We start from the raw sequence: 18,814 nt of genomic DNA on the forward strand, positions 1-18,814 counted from the left end.
TCATCTCACAATCTAAAAGTTTGCTATAAAGAAGAAAGGGCCAACCTGTTCTCCAAAGCACCTGAAGGCAGGACAAAAAGCAATGGATGGAAGCTAATCAGGGAGAGAAGGAACCTGGAATTAAGGAGAAATTTCCTGACAGTCAGAACAATTAATCAGTGGAATAACTTGCCTCCAGAAGTTGTGAATGCCCCAACACTGGAAGTCTTTAAGAAAAGATTGGACAACCATTTGTCTGAAATGGTATAAGGCAGGGGTGTCAAACTCAATTTCATTGAGAGCTGCACCAGGGCTCTGATTGACCTAGGGGGGCTGAGAGGGCATGGCCAACTGGGTGGGCATGGCCAGCATGACACCATTCCCCAAATCGCTGGCATGTTTACTCTTCACACTGGGTAGACCAGTCCGAAGCCATGCTGGCCCAATGTTTCCTCTTCAAGCAGGGTAGATCAGGCTGAAGTTTTGTGGTCTAGCCACGACCGCATTGCAGGCCAGATCTGGCCCACGGGCCTTGTGTTTGACACCCCTGGTATAGGGTTTCCTGTCTGAGCAGAGAATTGGCATAGAAGACCTCAAGGTCCCTTCCAAATATGATATTCTGATATTTTTCTGTAAAGGGATTCTGGTGAGATGGGAGGCATCTTGAGCCAGGTTAAATTCCACTCTGATGAAAAGACACTGTCTGCACAAGGCAGAAAAACTTCCTCTAGTACTATCAGTACCAGGCCTTCTATGGGAATAGCCCACTCCCCTGCCACCCCTGCCTACTTATTGGGTCCATGTAGGTGATGGGAAGGACCCATTTCATTTCCAGCTTTCTGGTTGCTCGTGGCTGTCATCTAAATTACACAAATCAGACAGGTTAAATATGTACATGTATTGTGTATTATCTACGCCGGCTCTGCTTTTTAAAAAGTATCTCTTGTACAAAATCCAATAAAAAGCCTCTACTCGGTACAAGCAAATTATTGAGAGCTTTGAGACTTTTGTTTGTTTATATTCCTGCTCTAACTCTCCCTCCAGAAATTGCACTTAGGGTAGTCTGCAATCATACAATAAATGCTGTCACACACAGAGACACCCACAAGCATAGAAAATTCAAATTAAATAGTCTCAAAGCCATTCTAATAACAGTAGCATACAAATAACAGAACAATAAGCTCCAAAATTATAGGATGCTTGGCAGAAGGATACACAAGCACACACAAACGTTTTCCCTAAATGCCTTATAGTGCTGACAAAGCAAGCTTGATGGGTCTATGTAGGTGTGAGTCATGCAATGGCTCAGCCATCACTGGAGGAGAAAAGAAATACTTCATAGCTCTTCTGTGAGATAACGGTAGTCCTCCAGCAAGTTGGAGATTAAATACCCCACTCGGTGTTTATTTGCAGGCAGGTTCTCTTACCAAATGCTTGCAGATACATCTTCAGATATATGAATCTGACCCATGCAAGCATCTTTCAAGCTGACCAACTGAGTGCCTTCAAAATACAGCACCTCAGGTACCGAGGAAGTCTGGAAGGTTGAACTAATTCTTAGCTTAACTAATTCTTATTATGTTAAAAAGGATCAAAGTACACATTCTAAAGGTCACATGTTAAACTGATTATATGGATCAAGCAACAGTCATACATAGTATTCAAATTAATCCACATACAGAAAAGGAACTTCCATCAATAGCAAGTGGGTTGTTGTAAGTGCCAATGTGGGGTGAAGGAAATTATACACCCTGGGTTCTTACTACATATTAAATCAGGGGTATCAAACTGAATTTCATTGAGGGCCGCATCAGGGCTGTCATTGACCTTGGGGGGCCAAGTGGGTATGGCTGACTGAGTGGGTGTGGCCGATTGGGTGGGCGTGGCCAGCTTGACGCCACTCCCCAAACTGCTGACATGCTTCCTCTTCGCATTGGGCAGGCCAGGCAGAAGCTGCCTTGGGTAGACCGGGCTGAAGTGATGCAGGCCGGCTGCTTACATTTTCCAGGATGGCCCTGCAGGCCGGATCCAATCACATCGCAAGCTGGATTCAGCCTTGTGTTTGACACCCCTGGTCTAGACTGTTGCTGGATTCCCACAGTTCAAAGTTCCATTAGCTTTCCAAATCTATTTTATCTTAACTAGAGTAGACAAGTAGTCCTTGATTTATGATCATTTGTTTAATGACTCTTTGAAGTTATGAAGGTGCTGGAAAAGGTGACTTGCAACTGGTCCTCACGCCTGCAACTGCTGCATCCCCATCCCTGTGTGTGGTTGTATGATGGCAGTTTGGGCACCTGGAAACTGGCTTGTATTGATGATGGTTACAGTGTCCTGGGGACACTGTTCAACATTTGCAACCTCCCTAGCTTTAGAGAAGCAAAATCAATGGTTATAAAAAAAAGATCATAAAATCAGGGGCAATCTCACTTAAAGACCACGTCACTTAGCAACAGAAATCCTGGTCCTTGTAATTGTGCTTGCAAGTTGAGGGCTACTTGTATTCGAAGAGAGCCAGTTTGGTTTAGTGCTTAAGGCTTCAAGCTAGAGGACTGTGAGTTATATTCCTTCCTTGGGAACAAAGTCAGTTCAGTGACCTTGGGTCAGCCTTTCTGTTTGAACCTTAGGAAAAACAAGATAATGCCAAAATACTTCAAAGAATGTGCCAAGAAAATTGCAGGGACCTCTTCAGGGAGTTGCCAGGAATTCAAGACCCACTTGGAAGATGGAGGGAGGGAGGGGTGGATGGATGAATAGCAATAGCACTTAGATTTATATACTGCTTTGTAGTGCTTTACAGCCCTCTTTAAGTGGTTTACAGAGTCAGCATATTGCCCCCAACAATCTGGGTCTTTATTTTACTGGCTTTGGAAGGATGGAAGGAGTCAACCTTGAGTTGGTCAGGATTGAACTGCTAACAGTCAGCAGAATAAGCCTGCAGTACCGTATTCTAACCACTACACCACCATGATAGATAGATAGATAGATAGATAGATAGATAGATAGATAGATAGATAGATAGATAGATAGATAGATAGATAGATAGATAGATTACCCACATCCAGTCAGAGTTTGGGATGGTACATCATTGGTTAATCAATTCTTGCTGTTGGTTGATGGACTACTACATCTACTATAAACCCAAACCTGAGTGATCGAGCACTCTTATGTCCTGCCATTTCTGTGATGGTGATAAATAAAGATGAATTCTTCCTTGAGAAAAGCAGATAGAAGCTCTTTTGAGCCATCTTATGGCTGATTTTGGGACACAAAGCAGACCTGAATAAGTGACACAGGGATCTTACCTCTCTTCGATAATCCTTTTGTTTTACAGCCGCAACCTTTTGACTTCTGCCTTTCTGCAGACATGACTAGCAAAATTGCAGTTCGGTCTCTGCACCAGCCCTTAGAAGGTCATCAGATCCTGTTGTACAGCACCTGTTAATATTTATGTCCTTGCTTAAGCTTGGAGGAAGGAAAGTGAATCAGGTTATTCCCAAATGAATAACTATGAAGACGTTTAACAATTCTGTAGGCATTCCGATTACAGGTCAGGATTGGAGGCTGAGCACTTTTTGAAGTTTTCATGATTGGATTGAAACAGATATTTACTGGACAGAGGTGTTGAAAAATGTCAAAATCCTAGCCACCGTCATGTGACCAACGTCCCACCGAATGTTTGCGCTGCCTATAAAAGAGGGGTGGGCTTTGATCATATGATAACAGCTACCAACAGATCTGCCAACACCTAGAAACGAATAAAGTAATAACTAGCAGCCAGCATGGGTTTGTTAAAAACAGATCATGCCAAATCAATCTTATTTCTTTGTTCAACATAGTGACTAAATTAGTAGACCAGCGATATATTGTGGACATAGTACACTTAGACTTCAGCAAGGTATTTGACAAAGTAGACCATAACCTACTTCTTCTTAAGCTAGAAAAAAGAGAGATATATAGCTTCACCACCAGATGGATTTGCAACTGGCTCACAAACTGTACTCAACGTGTAGTCCTTAATGGGTCTAAGTCTACATGGAGAGAAGTAAGCAGTGGGGTACCACAAAGTTCCGCCTTAGGCCCAGTACTCTTCAATATCTTCACAAACAATTTAGATGAGGGAATAGAAGGGGAACTTACCAATTTTGCAGATGATACTAAGCTGGCAGGAATAGCTAACACCCTAGAAGACAGGCTCACGATCCAGATGGATCTTGACAGACTTGAACACTGGGCCCTATCTAACAAAATGAAATTCAATGTAGAGAAAAGTAAAGTCCTACACTTAGGTAAGAAAAACCAAAAGTACACATATAAACTGGGTGAAACCAGGCTTAATAACAATGACTGTGAGAGGGATCTTGGAGTCTTAGTGGATAATCATTTAAATATGAGCCAGTAGTGTGCAGTAGCAGCCAAAAAAGCCAATGCAATCCTAAATTGCATTAAGAGAGGGATACAATCAAGATCAAGTGAGGTATTAATACCAATTTTTAAAGCCCTAGTAAATAGAGTATTGCATCCAGTTTTGGTCACCACTATAAAAAAGATGTTGAGACTCTAGAAAGAGTGCAGAGAAGAGCAACAAAGATGACCAGGGGACTGGAAGCTAAAACACATAAAGAACGGTTGCAGGAACTGGGTATGTCTAGTCTGATGAAAAGAAGGACTAGGGGTGACATGATAGCAGTGTTCCAATATCTCAGGGGCTGCCACAAAGAAGAGGGAAGCAAGCTATTCTCCAAAGCACCTGAGGGCAGGGCAAGAAGCAATGGGTGGAAACTAATCAAGGAGAGAAGCAACCTAGAACTATGGAGCCAGAACAACTAACCAGTAGAACAACTTGCCTCCAGAAGTTGTGAATGCTCCAACCCTGGAAGTTTTAAAGAAGATGTTGGATAACCATTTATCTGAAGTGGTGTAAGCTTTCCTGCCTAAGCAGGGTGTTGGACTAGAAGACCTCCAAGGTCTCTTCCAACTCTGTTATTCTATTCTATTCTAACAGGTGAGAATGTCAAATAAGAGAAAAATGTGATAAACATAGAAGCAGAGTTTTTCTTGCATTTGGTCATTTGGAAGCTTTTCTTGCTTTACTGATTTACTCTTGTATTATTCCTATTTTGTAGCTCTTTTTATTTTATTTGTCTTAATTTTTTTTTTTAAAAAGGCATGGCTGATTTTCTGCAACTGCCATCAAAGAAGACCTTTATAGCACCTTCAGATACCTCTAGTCAAGACTCCGAAGGTCTCTGTTTGCTTACCCTTGTTTTATATTCTTAAGTGCTGGGGCCATTTCAAAGCCCAATGAAGCAAGGAAAGGTTTATAGTTCTCCTCCGTAGTTGCTGGTTGGAGATCAAAATTAAATCCTTTTGCTCTGTGAATCCAAGGGAAAAGACTAGAAATGTAGAAAAGCAGGTTGGGTGAAGATTTTGGGGGGAAACGGGAGCTATTGAGCTGAATTAGGAGCTCACCCAAACTGACTTCCATCCATGAATTAGAGGGCAGAACAACAAATCGTGTTTTGCAATACAGTATAAATCAGAACTTTATTTAAAAACTCCCCATGGAAGTTGGCTTGTTTGTTTTACAGCAGCTGATTTGGAATGCAATTCTCAGTAGCCTGAAATGCTTGATTTCAATCCAAAGGGAGTGAAAGTCCTCTGGAAAATTGAATAGTTATTGCTGCAAGGTAAAGGTAAAAGTTCCCCTCGCACATATATGCTAGTCGTTGCTAACTCTAGGGGGCAGTGCTCAGCTCCGTTTCTAAGCTGAAGAGCCTGTCCGAAGACATCTCTATGGTGATGTGGCCAGCATGACTAAATGCCAAAGGCATATGGAGCACTGTTACTTTCCCACCAAAGATGGTTCCTATTTTTCTACTTGCATTTTTTTACGTGCTTTCGAACTGCTAGGTTGGCAGAAGCTGGGACAAATAATGGGAGCTCACTCCGTTAAGCAGCACTAAGGATTCGAACTACTGAACTGCCGACCTTTCTGATTGACAAGCTCAGCGTCTTAGCCACTGAGCTACCACGTCCCCAGTTATTGCTGTACTAGAAAACAAATCCTTCACCGTGTCAATTTCCCTTCCAGTGCTGCAGTCAAGACTTTAGTTCTTCGGTCATATTGTAACTTGTCTTTAAATGCTTTAGCTTTCTGGTGGTTTTTTTAAAAAAACAGATTTAACAAGATATCAAATGTATATATGTATTGAATATGGCTGATTTTCTTACACAGAGAGCAGTTGGGGAAGAGCTCCCTTCATTAAGATCTTATTGTTCAGACAAGATGAAATGTCAGTTTACATTAGGATAACATGGACTAGCCTTAAGCTGTGATTGGTGTTCATTTACCCATTTGCAGCTCCCAGGGACCCCAGATTACTCGGAACTTACATTTCCCAAATCGTCTTTGGTTTTGGAGGGCAGGGAAGGAAACTATTGGGTGATGACAAAGTGGGAAATGGTGTTTTGAGCCTTCCAGAGCCAAACAATTCTTACAAACCTTAGAGCTGCTTTCCCAAGTCAAACCAATTTTCATCATTTTGGTGTATTGGGGACTTCCCAACCCAACAAAAAAACAAGTGGCAACATATTTGGCCATGGCTGTTAACATTTTTAAAAGTAATTAATTTATTTTATTTATTAAATTTAGAATAGAATAGAATGGAATGGAATGGAATGGAATGAAATGGAATGGAATGGAATGGAATGGAATAGAATAGAATAGAATAGAATAGAATAGAATAGAATAGGAGGAGCTGACGTCGCGACGACACGATGTGCGATCTTGGAGCTCCAAGATCGAAGTTGATACTTTTGCCGCTGGATGGTGCTTTTGGACCTAAACCGTCCCGAAGAGACAGTGACAGGGAAGAGTACGTCCTGCTGATCTCAGGGACACCGCAAAGTTCCTGATTGATCCAGGAGAATCTCTTTTTGCTGGTAACAGAAGCGCAGCCATTGAAGCTGCTGAAGTTGGCACAGCTCTGGAATGGGAGGAAAACAGAAAAAGAAAGTGTGTCCATCTGGTGAGGAAATCTTATTATTATAAAAGACACTACCCCCCAAAAAATTAAAGCTAAATTAAATTTGAAAACAGAAGAGAACAAGCAGTGAAATTAACCTACATTAGACAGTGTGTTATCTTTTTTAAAAAAATCTTTTACAGATGGAACTTTTGCAAATGTTTCCTATTCTTTAAATTGAACAGATTAGTTTTTCTTCTACTACTTTTTATATTCTTTTGTTTATACCTATGGATTAAAATCTTTTCCCTTATTTTTATAATGCTGGATTGGGTGGGTTTTTTTGCTCCATTTGAGAATTTTGTTTTCTTTAAGCCTGGAATATAAAGAAGATATAAAAGGAATACAAAGAGGGCTGCAATAACAGAGGGAAAGGAAGTAACACTGCCATTTGGAGGCTGGAGGCTTGGAAGGCTTGGAAATATTGTCTTTTCTTTTTTCTCTTTGATCATTTGACTTCAATTCAAGGTTCTTCAGCTTGTTTACAGAGAAAAGAATGGGGGTTGTTTATACAGGTGCTCTTCGGGAGCTTTATTGGCAGCTGGAGTAGAGTGAAAACAAAGCCTTGTCTTGAAAGATTATAAATGAATTTGCTTTAAATTTAATAAAAAGTTTTGAATGCCAGAGTGGCAGTGTTTACAAGTTAGAAGAATGGTGCAAGATGAAAAAGAAACCTTAACATTGCAAAAGATTATGTTTGAAATTCAAAAATTATTAGAAGTAACAGAGAAAATTGAGAAAAGGTTGGAGAACATAGATCGCAGAACAGTAAAATTTGATGGAAAAATTGAAGAAAGTGGAGGTCAGAGTTCTAAAAACTGAAGGAAAAAATAAACTAAGAGACAAGAAAATTGTTGATACTGACAGTGAACTGAGCGTGGTTGGAAATGGAAAGAGTGGAATATGGAAAGGGGAGATAGATGGACTGGAGCTCTACCCCAGAATCAATTGTTTAGCAGAATGATGGCATTCGGGGGAAAACTGTCCTTGTGTCTACCTGTTCTGGTATGCAGTGCCCTATAGTGTTGTTTTGAGGGTAGAAGTTGAAACAATTTATGTCCAGGATGTGAGGGGTCTGTAGAAATTTTTACAGCCCTCTTTTTGACTTGCGCATTTGACTTGTGTATTCAATTTATATGGCTGTCCAACTCACATGTGGTATTAAAACATCAAAAATCCACAGTGTAAAATCTCCACCTCCCTTTCTCTTATGACAGCACATTGTTCTACCTGCACGTAATAACCAAATATTTTAGCCGATTTTCTCATTGGCTTAATGGTTTTCAGGACTGTTATACCACATTGATATATAACATCTGTATCACTCTGTGTATCGTAAACACATTTTTAGATGCATATTTATAATGTGCACTGTTTTGCAAGCAATTCTGAGACCATGTAAAAATAAACATATAAGCAGTGAATAAATCAAAACTAAAACAATTTGTTGGAGCTTGGGTCGGTGAATTTTCGCAGACTATTTGCTGTCTGAGAAACTGTCAAGACAATTTGTTATCAGAGGAGGTGTTTGATTATAAAGTTGCTTTGTTTATTTCTTTTGTCAGGGTAAAGTTTTTTCTAAGAGGTTTGTGGCATCTGCCATCTGAACTTATTAAATGATAATATTTTTGTCAGATTTTAAAGTACAATCAGATTTTATGTTTAGTCCAAAAGTTATACAGCTGTGACCAGATAAATATTTTTTCTTTTTTTAGAAAGAACCATCTCTGGTATATAGTACCAATATCACAAACCCATGTGTTATTTAAGGCAACTTGTAAATCATACTATGGGCATTTATGTTTACCATTGTTTAGCCTGGTTACTGAGTTAACTCAATTTCTGGGTTGTCTCATTTTTTCATCAGTTTGTGAATATTATTAAAATTTCCCACATGCATTTTCATGAGAAAGAAAGTCTGTCTGTTTTGTTTATGTGCCGTTCCCCTAAGGCATATATGTTTTGCAAGCATTTTCTTCTAAGATACTTGTTTTTATATGCAATTTCCTCTAGTCTAATACATGGATTTTTGCACACGACATTTGATAGGAGGGCTGCACCAAAGACTCTGGAGAAGTGTGAAAAGAAGACTGAACAATAATTACATTTTGGTTCATGTATTAGTTTAGGAAGTGTAAATTAGGTTGGTCTGTATTAAAATGCAAACAAAATGAGTTTTTGTGTTACTTCCTTAGTACAGTGTATATGGAAGATTTGAATGGAAGGAGAACTGTGGCTCTGACTACAGTATCATATTCCTTTTTGTTTTTATTTATTTATAAATCATATTTATAGGGCTGCCCATCTCAGATAATGTGATTCTAGGTGGTGAACAATAAAACCATAAAATAACTATTAAAACAGAATCCCATTACAAACACTGATATTATTATTATTTTAAAAAATAAGCAATAAGCAAGAATGTTGATATAATGAACAGTGGAGCCTTAGGAGATCTTCGTTCGTTCGTTTTCCCATCACCAGTTAAGAAAGTGTCTGGAACAATAAATAGACTTAAAAGCAGAACTATTCTTGTTATGCATACTAACAGGGAAACATAATAAAAAAAATCAATATACAATACAATACAATAGTAGAGTTGGAAGGGACCTTGGAGGTCTTCTAGTCCAACCCCCTGCCTAGGCAGGAAACCTTATACCATTTCAGACAGATGGCTATCCAACATCTTCTTAAAGACTTCCAGTGTTGGGGCATTCACAACTTCTGGAGGCAAGCTGTTCCACTGATTAATTGTTCTAACTGTCAGGAAATTTCTCCTCAGTTCTAAGTTGCTTCTTTCCTTGATTAGTTTCCACCCATTGCTTCTTGTTCTACCCTCTTGTTCTACCCTGATATTATATCTAGTGCTACATGTAATAACAGCGGCTAGGATCACGTATGCATAAAATTGGAAAAACGGAAACATAAGCAGTGGTGACTTCAATATTTTTTTACTACCGGTTCTGTGGGCGTGGCTTGGTAGGCATGGCAGGGGAAGGATACTGCAAAATCTCCATTCCCTTCTCATTCCTGGGGGAAGGATACTGCAAAATCCCCATTCCCACCTCACTCTGGGGCCATCCAGAGGTGGCATTTGCCGGTTTTCTGAACTACTCAAAACTTTCACTACCGTTTCTCCAGAACCTGTCAGAACCTCCTGAATTTCATCCCTGCTACAGAGGTAATGGTAATAAAGAAAATATTAGAATGTGCTGAAATGGACAGGTTAATGATGGAAATTAAAGACAAAGGAGAAGCAGAGTATTATTTAACATGGGACTTATGGTACAATTGGTTAGATAATAGATGCAAGGATGAAAGATGTTTAACAAGCCAGAAATATAGGTATAAAGTTATATAGAATATGTATTGTAAGCAATATTACTACCAGAATGTACAAAAGTGTAAATTAAAATATATAGAAAAATAAATGTATAGAGAACTATGTTAGAATCATGGAAACAATAGATATAAGTTTGTCGTAAAATATCAAATTTCTATATTTTCTTTTTTATTCTTTTTGACTATATTGTATGAATAAGAGAAAAATTGACCTAACTAGGTTATATGACATCATGTATATCTTAAAAGGTGCTGATATAACCAGAATATAACTGTTGCAAAGTTGAAACTGTGATGTAAAACAAAGAAAAACATACAATAAGAATATTTTTTTTTAAAAAAAGAAGGTGTCAGGATCATTTCCAAAGTTTTGGTTTGCAAAAACAGACCAACAAGACAGAGAGAGACTCAAAGGGAAAAACACCATTACCACTGCTTTGCAACAGATTAAGAAATGGTAACAAATAAATATATCTAATAACAGGATCCTCCAACTCAAACAGGTATTATTGGAAATGGGAAAAAAACCAGAAAACAACACTGCTGTACCACAGCTGTGCAATTACAATTATTTTAATTAGTTGCTCTGAGCAGTCTGTGAGATGTTGGAAGGAGAAATGAAAATTTCACAGATAAAGAAATATGCTTCCCTGTTGGTTTCCTTATCTTTATTTTACCAAAACTAAGCTTCTAAAGATTGAAAAGTACTTTCCCATGATGCAAGATCTGGCTTTTTCTCTGGGGGAGGGGGAGTGACTTTCATTTCCCCCAGCAAAAATGAAACCAGAAAAAGCCCCCAACCAAAGCATCCCTCCCATACAAACACACAGAAAGTGAGCAACTCCAGATGCTTTTCACTTACATATCGCATAGACCCAATGATATTGAGCACACACAATGTGCTAAACGCATATAAGTTGTTATTAAAACAATGACTGATTAAAACCACAATTGATTGGGGATTACCATCAACCACCGAGGGGAGTTTATAAGCTACAAGGGACGGTCAACTCAGATGCTAAAGCAAAGTCATAACATCGTGAATGGCTTAGTGCGGTGTTGCGAACCAGAAGAGCAGATGCTCTTTGCACGTGCGGGAGCACCAGAAAATGGAAGAGCAGCTTTCCGGTGCATATGTGCACACCGGCCAGCTGCTCTTCCAAGTTCTGGTGCTTCTGCGCACACAAAGACCAGTTGGCCGGCATGCATGCACATGCCAGAACCTGGAAGAGCAGCTGGTGACAGCATGCATGCCCAGAGAGAGGGCTCTGTGTGCCACCTGTGGCACGCGTGCCATAGGTTCACCATCATGGGCGTAGTGTGATGCATGAAATGTGCCGTACGTTGGGTTCTGAAACCGAAAGGAGAGAACATTTGTGACATCACCATCTTACCAAATGTCTATTTGGAACATGAAAGACTATTGAGCAAAACAGTTGAGGAAAATAGGTTAGCTGTGTAGCAGATGAGTTCAGTTGCCACCAAAGGGTTTGGCAATGTACGGTAAAGCAAGGTAATAGTCATACAATACAATAGCAGAGTTGGAAGGGACCTTGGAGGTCTTCTAGTCCAACCCCCTGCCTAGGCAGGAAACCCTATACCGTTTCAGACAAATGGCTATCCAACATCTTCTTAAAGACTTCCAGTGTTGGGGCATTCACAACTTCTGGAGGCAAGCTGTTCCACTGTTTAATTGTTCTAACTGTCAGGAAGTTTCTCCTCAGTTCTAAGTTGCTTCTCTCCTTGATTAGTTTCCACCCATTGCTTCTTGTTCTACCCTCAGGTGCCTTGGAGAACAGTTTGACTCCCTCTTCTTTGTGGCAACCCCTGAGATATTGGAACACTGCTAATGTCATGATACACCGTCATGTCTGTCAACTTTCTACAATGTTGTCATCTTTCAGAAAAGTCTTCAGATAAACTATAGAAAGTTGATATGGAAAGTCGCAGAGCCTTTTACCATTTTGCCATAACAACAGCATGGTTTGGTGCTAAAGTTTGGGGGGCAAACATTTCAAAGGTCATATTTTTCTTTGGGAATGAATTTTGGGATTGTTTTTTTTTAAAAAAACACCCTATCTCCCAACGGCAAAAGGGAATAATATCAGCTAGTTTAGAGTGATTTACACACTACTCAATCCAACAGGTTGGTAGGACATTAATTTTCGCCAATCCAGTCTATATTATCTCCTTCATCCAAAAAATAAAATAAAATTCAGGAGTAATAAACCTGATAGATTGCAAGCAATTTGTAATAAGGCATGTAATTCTCCAGTGATATAACATTATGATTCAAGTCCACTCCTAGATTATAGTTCCAGCTACCCAGCCTAGATGCAAGCATAAAGCTTACTGCATTGATTTTGGCTTCAAATTCCCCTTAAGATCCTAACTTTCTCCTCTTTTATTTTCATTAAAGCCGGACTCTTTGCCTAGCATAATTAAATGCTGAAAGCAGAATGAGGAATGGATTGCTCTTTAAAAAAAAAAAAAAAGTAAAGTGCTGATAGAAAGGAATACTTCCTGAGGAAAACATTCAAATTGGGAGGGGAAAAAGGCATTAAAAATAAAAGAGAGAGAGAAAGAGAGAAAGATTTGCCAGTTGACTCCCATCACCATTCATCACATCTTATGAGAAAGGAAGGATTTTCCCATAATACCTAGCTTTTCCAGTTCCTGATTGGTTGGCAGTCAAACTCTGCTGGCCAATAGCTATCCAGCAGATGGCTTTTGATACTAGATTTTCCCAGGGGGCTCTTTCCAGCAGCTGCTGGGCTGATGACTTCCAATTAAATGCAGAAAAACTAGAAGGGCACTGGTGACATCCTTCTGAAGGTGAGTCATTTCTTAATGGAATTGCTTTAGGACATTCTTGTTTACGGGCAATTGGATTGCATGAGCTGCAATAGCTTGAGAGCTGAATTATGACCTGTTGTTGGGAGCGAAGATGAAAATGCTAGCTCACCCACTCATGTTTATGAGTCATTGGAGGGTCCTGCATCTATTCAGGCAGGTAGGGCCAACCGCCAATACCTATTTAAATAGGAGGCACCAAGTACTCTTAATTTGCTTCGTCAATACCCACAGAAACCTGGTGGCAAAGATCCATATTTATTAGTACTATGTTTGGAATTGGGATGATGCGTAAACTCTAAATGCAGCAGTTAAAACAAGAACAAGAAACATGCACAAGCGGATGGGTCATAGGGAGTGCAATGTTTTGATTTTGTCATATATACACCACTCCCTACAGCTTTTGATTCAATCTGAGATGCTGGAAATAGAGCTGTGTTACTGGGTAATTTATGTGCATGTGTACGAGAACCAATATGTTGATGTCAGAAAGTGCTCAAGCTTTAATTTGGAAACAGCAGATCTTATGTTCTTGCCCCATCTGTTCACGCTTAACCCTTTTGCTGAATTATTTTTTCCCCCTCTAGATTCACACATAGTATTGCATGAAGGGCTGAGTTAATCCAACATACAAATACCCACCACTTTTAATGCTAATCAAGCCTCACATGTTGTACGAGTGCCACCGCTTGAGCATAATTAAGTGTGTTGGTGAATACAGTGCTTAGGTGATCTGATGGACCCAGGGTCTATTTTGTGTACATTTAAATGATGAGATGAATGTAATCATATTTTATATTGAGTAGGCATGTGAGAGGGTGGAATCATATGCTGCTATAAACTGCTTTGATTGCTTTTTATTGATAATATATTTATAGAAAATTTGCTTCACATAAACAGTACAGAACTTGGGTAAATGTTTTAAAAGCATTGCATAATGAAGAAAAAATGCACAAAGAACAAAGATGCTATAATTTAGAGCTATGTCGATTGCCCTCCTTCCTTCTAAAGGACCAACTTTATCTCTGTTTAATAATACGAAATGAAGGTGATTTAAGACTTCTTTTTTTCTACATTTCAAGCATCTATCTCTGTTGGCTGTGGCCCAATAATATCTCCTAATAACGGTGGCTCAGTGGCTAAGATGCTGAGCTTGTCAATCAGAAAGGTCAGCAGTTCGGTGGTTCGACTCCCTAGCGCCATGTAATGGAGTGAGCTCCTGTTACTTGTCCCAGCTTCTGCCAACCTAGCAGTTCGAAAACATGTAAAAATGCAAGTAGAAAAATAGGGACTGCCTTTGGTGGGAAGGTAACAGTGCTCCATGCGCCTTCAGCATTTAGTCATGCCGGCCACATGACCACAGAGATGTCTTCGGACACCGCTGGCTCTTCTGCTTAGAAACAGAGCTGAGCACCACCCCCTAATGTCAGGAACAACTAGCACATATGTGCAAGGGAAACATTTACCTTTAATCATGGTTAGCACAACCTCTGATTAGTGGCACCTCCTGCCTCTTTAACTCACCTATTTGTGCTGATAAAGCAATTATCTATTGCTTTCTTTTCTGGAAAAGTCTTGAAAGAAATACGGCTTCCACTGGAGATTCTAGTATGAGCCTCATATTTTTTTTCTCCCCACTGACTTCCTGTCACATTTGACATCTTCCCATCTGCTGAACCCAACAGCGAACCTGTCAAGAAAGAAAAGTAAATAGAAAGAAAACACTACATTTTACCCACTTTTCCTGCTATTGAGGAAAAACAAGTGAAATTTTTTTAAAAAGCTCTAGAATTCACTGTTCTGCCAGTTAACCTTTTCTTTTTTTAAAAAAGCTAGCTTTTCATTGTTTCATGGGTGAACTGGGAAAAAATGGAGGGGCATTCCTCTCACAATGCTCAGTAGCCAACTGGATTGGAAGTGTTTTGTTGAAAATGAAATGAACAGTAGGAGAATTGCGCAGTGATGCTTGGGCCTCCACAAGTGAGAAAACACTACTTTTGACACTAGCAGGGGAAAAAGGGGTGAGAATTGTCTTTCTGGTAACTTGAAGGTAATATTGCATATTTCTGTTTTGAGAAATGGCCATGGGTCAACCAGGTCAGGAAACAGATTCCACAAAAATCTGTTTTTTGGGGGAGACATGATAGCAGTGTTCCAATATCTCAGGGGTTGCCACAAAGAAGAGGGAGTCAAACTATTCTTCAAGGCACCTGAGGGTAGAACAAGAAGCAATGGGTGGAAACTAATCAAGGAGAGAAGCAACTTAGAACTGAGGAGAAACTTCCTGACAGTTGGAACAATTAATCAGTGGAACAGCTTGCCTCCAGAAGTTGTGAATGCCCCAACACTGGAAGTCTTTAAGAAGATGTTGGATAGCCATCTGTCTGAAACGGTATAGGGTTTCCTGCCTAGGCAGGGGGTTGGACTAGAAGACCTCCAAGGTCCCTTCCAACTCTACTATTGTATTGTATTGTAAAATACAGAAGGATCTTGACAAACTTGAACATTGGGCACTATCTAATAAAATGAAATTCAATAGTGAAAAGAACAAGTTTCTACTTTTAGGCAACAAAAACGAAATGCACAGGTACAGAATAGGTGGTACCTTGCTCAGTAGTAGTAACTGTGAAAGGGATCTTGGAGTCCTAGTGGACAACCATTTAAATATGAGCCAGCAGTGTGCAGCAGCTGCCAAAAAAGCCAACACAGTTCTAGGCTGCATCAACAGAGGATTAGAATCAAGATCACGTGAAGTGTTAATACCACTTTATAATACCTTGGTAAGGCCACACTTGGAAGACTGCATTCAGTTTTGGTCGCCACGAAGTAGAAAAGATGTGGAGACTCTAGAAAGAGTGCAGAGAAGAGGAACAAAGATGATTAGGGGACTGGAGACTAAAACATATGAAGAACGGTTGCAGGAACTGGGTATGTCTAGCTTAAGAGAAAGAAGGACTAGGGGAGACATGATAGCAGTGTTCCAATATCTCAGGGGCTGCCACAAGGAAGAGGGAGTCAAGCTATTTTCCAAAGCACCCGAGGGCAGGAAAAGAAGCAATGGGTGGAAACTAATCAAGGAGAGAAGCAACTTAGAACTGAGGAGAAATTTCCTGACAGTTAGAACAATTAATCAGTGGAACATCTTGCCTCCAGAAGTTGTGAATGCTCCAACACTGGAAGTCTTTAAGAAGATGTTGGATAGCTATTTGTCTGGAACGGTATAGGGTTTCCTGCCTAGGCAGGGGGTTGGACTAAAATACCTCCAAGGTCCCTTCCAACACTGCCATTGTATTGTATTGTATTGTAAAAATGACTGAAACTGTGCTTTATTGATACCGACAAATAATAGAATAGAATATTGAAAGCCTGATATTTCCTCTCCTCTCCCCTCCCCTCCCCTGCTCACCTCTCCTTCCCTTCCCCTTCCCCTTCCCCTTCCCCTTCCCTTCCCTTCTAGTTTTCTTAGGAAGAACTCTCCCCACCCACCCCAGCTCTATGTCATCCTATTTAGCCACATTTTCTAAGCTGTGTGCATGGTCTCCTGGTCTCCTGGTTTCTAACCTGATACCTTTGTGCAACACCAATCTGACTTTCCAATTTCTCTTCCTTTCCTCCAATACCAAAGAAGAGCAATCTAGAGGGGTGAAATTGACACAGAGAAGGAAGTCCTACTGAAAACAATAGAACATAAATATCTAGAGAAACAAACACCTGGATTCCTTACCTATTTGAGAGTCTTGGAAGCCAAGATTGCTCTTCTCTGGTCCTTGAGAGATTTCCAAGGAGCTGTAAAGATATCCATTCATCCCCTCTATGGATCAAGGGAGAAGTGCAATTTCAGAAGAAGACCAATGACCTTGGAGATCTTTTTCCAAACTGCAGCAGAACTTGACATCACCGAAGTTAAAAAGTGACTTTTTTAGTTTCTGGACATGAATCTCATGAGTTTATTTATTTACTAGATCTGTATGGCTGACCATCATAAAACACAACCTGGACAGCTTACAACAACAGTAAAATCTCGGATTCATCCGTTGTGAAGCTAGCATTGCGATTTTGACTCCTTTTGATTGCAATAGCAAGAGTTGTGTATCATAACTTTTAAAAAAATACAACCAGAAGGGAAAGGTAGTAAAACATAATTTTATTTCTCCTTACCGCAACGAGCAGAATTTCTCTACTGGGAGCTCATTTCTCAAACTGTTCCAAGTCAGGGTTCCAAGTAACACACCCAACAGAATCAAAACCCCAAGGTGGGCTTGTTCCTCAAAGTATAGATTTATTAGGCATGCCATATTGGCACATCGGAGGGAAAGCCGACTCTAAACTCCTGTGGGTTTTCCCTCCAGTTAAAATACAGTTTTCTTCCCTCCTTCCATGCAGTCCATGATATGGTCCAATCAGGTCACCTGAGTCAATTGGTCCAGACTCCACCTTGGTCCTTGGTTCCCAGAGGAAAGAATTTTGTTTTGGCTACAAGTTCCCAGCTAACTCTATCTCTCCCCCCCCCCCCCCCGGTGTTCCCATAGCTCAACCCAGCTCTGCTGTGGTAGCCCTGAAGATGCTAAAGAAAATGGGTTATGGCAGTGGAATGTCTCCATCAGAGTTTTAACAGTGTCGTGCGTAAGTTTCTCTTTCTCTCCTATTGTTTCAAGCTTCCCTGCAGAGTTTCTCTAGTGCTCTCAAATTAATAGAGAGGCATTGAACAGTCTCACTGGGAGCTGTTTTGAAGTGCAAGAATGAAAATTGCTATAACCTATCACATAAGTTCCAAATTAATGTTTCTAATCAAATTTGAGAGATTTAGTGCTGGGGTGGAAGAGAGGGAAAGAAAGAAAAAAAAAAAAAACACCCGCCTAAAGCATTGCTAAAATTTACAATTTTAGTTTCATCAAGCAGAATTCTAATATATAATAAATTTTAATAAATTTATTATTTATTTATTTAATAAATTTTAATAAAATTTAATAAATTTAAATAAATTCTAATATATAATAAATATATATATATTTGGAAGGGCCAAGCCTTCCATTAACTCTTTCAAGCAAGATGGCCAGGAGCACAAGCAGTCTGATAACTTGAGAGATTTGGTGAACAAGTTTTAAGGGGGAAGAGTCACATTTTCATCGCTAACTTTTCAACTGTCTGAAATGCTCTGATGCAGCCTTTACAACCTTTTAAAATATGCCACAGAATTGTAATTTTTAATACGACACAAGAGGCAAATTATTAACTTCTTTGGGAATTGGGATATTAATGGCATTCACTTAATTACATTTTATTTTAATTAATATTCTACTCAATTGTTCTGGATCAGCACTTAGAATAATGCTGGTTTAATTCCCTGGGAATAACTATGAGTGCTACTGGCACCCATGTCCTCTCATACACCCTTCACTTGCCTGTTTTCCCCTCTGTCAGGAAAATGTTGGAAGGAATTCCTAAACTTTCAAAGAAATTTTGATGCAGATATCTCTGAAAATAAATTCTACTTTTGAGAACTGGCTGCAAGTTGGATCTGTATAGACATGGAGATATAAGGTAAGAGGATTTTCAAAAAAGCAATGAAGGCATTCACATTTTTCTGCAGGGGAGGAGAAGGAGGAGCCATG

This window comes from Natrix helvetica (assembly GCF_964273705.1).
Source record: "Natrix helvetica genome assembly, chromosome: 2".
Taxonomy (NCBI): Eukaryota; Metazoa; Chordata; class Lepidosauria; order Squamata; family Natricidae; genus Natrix; species Natrix helvetica.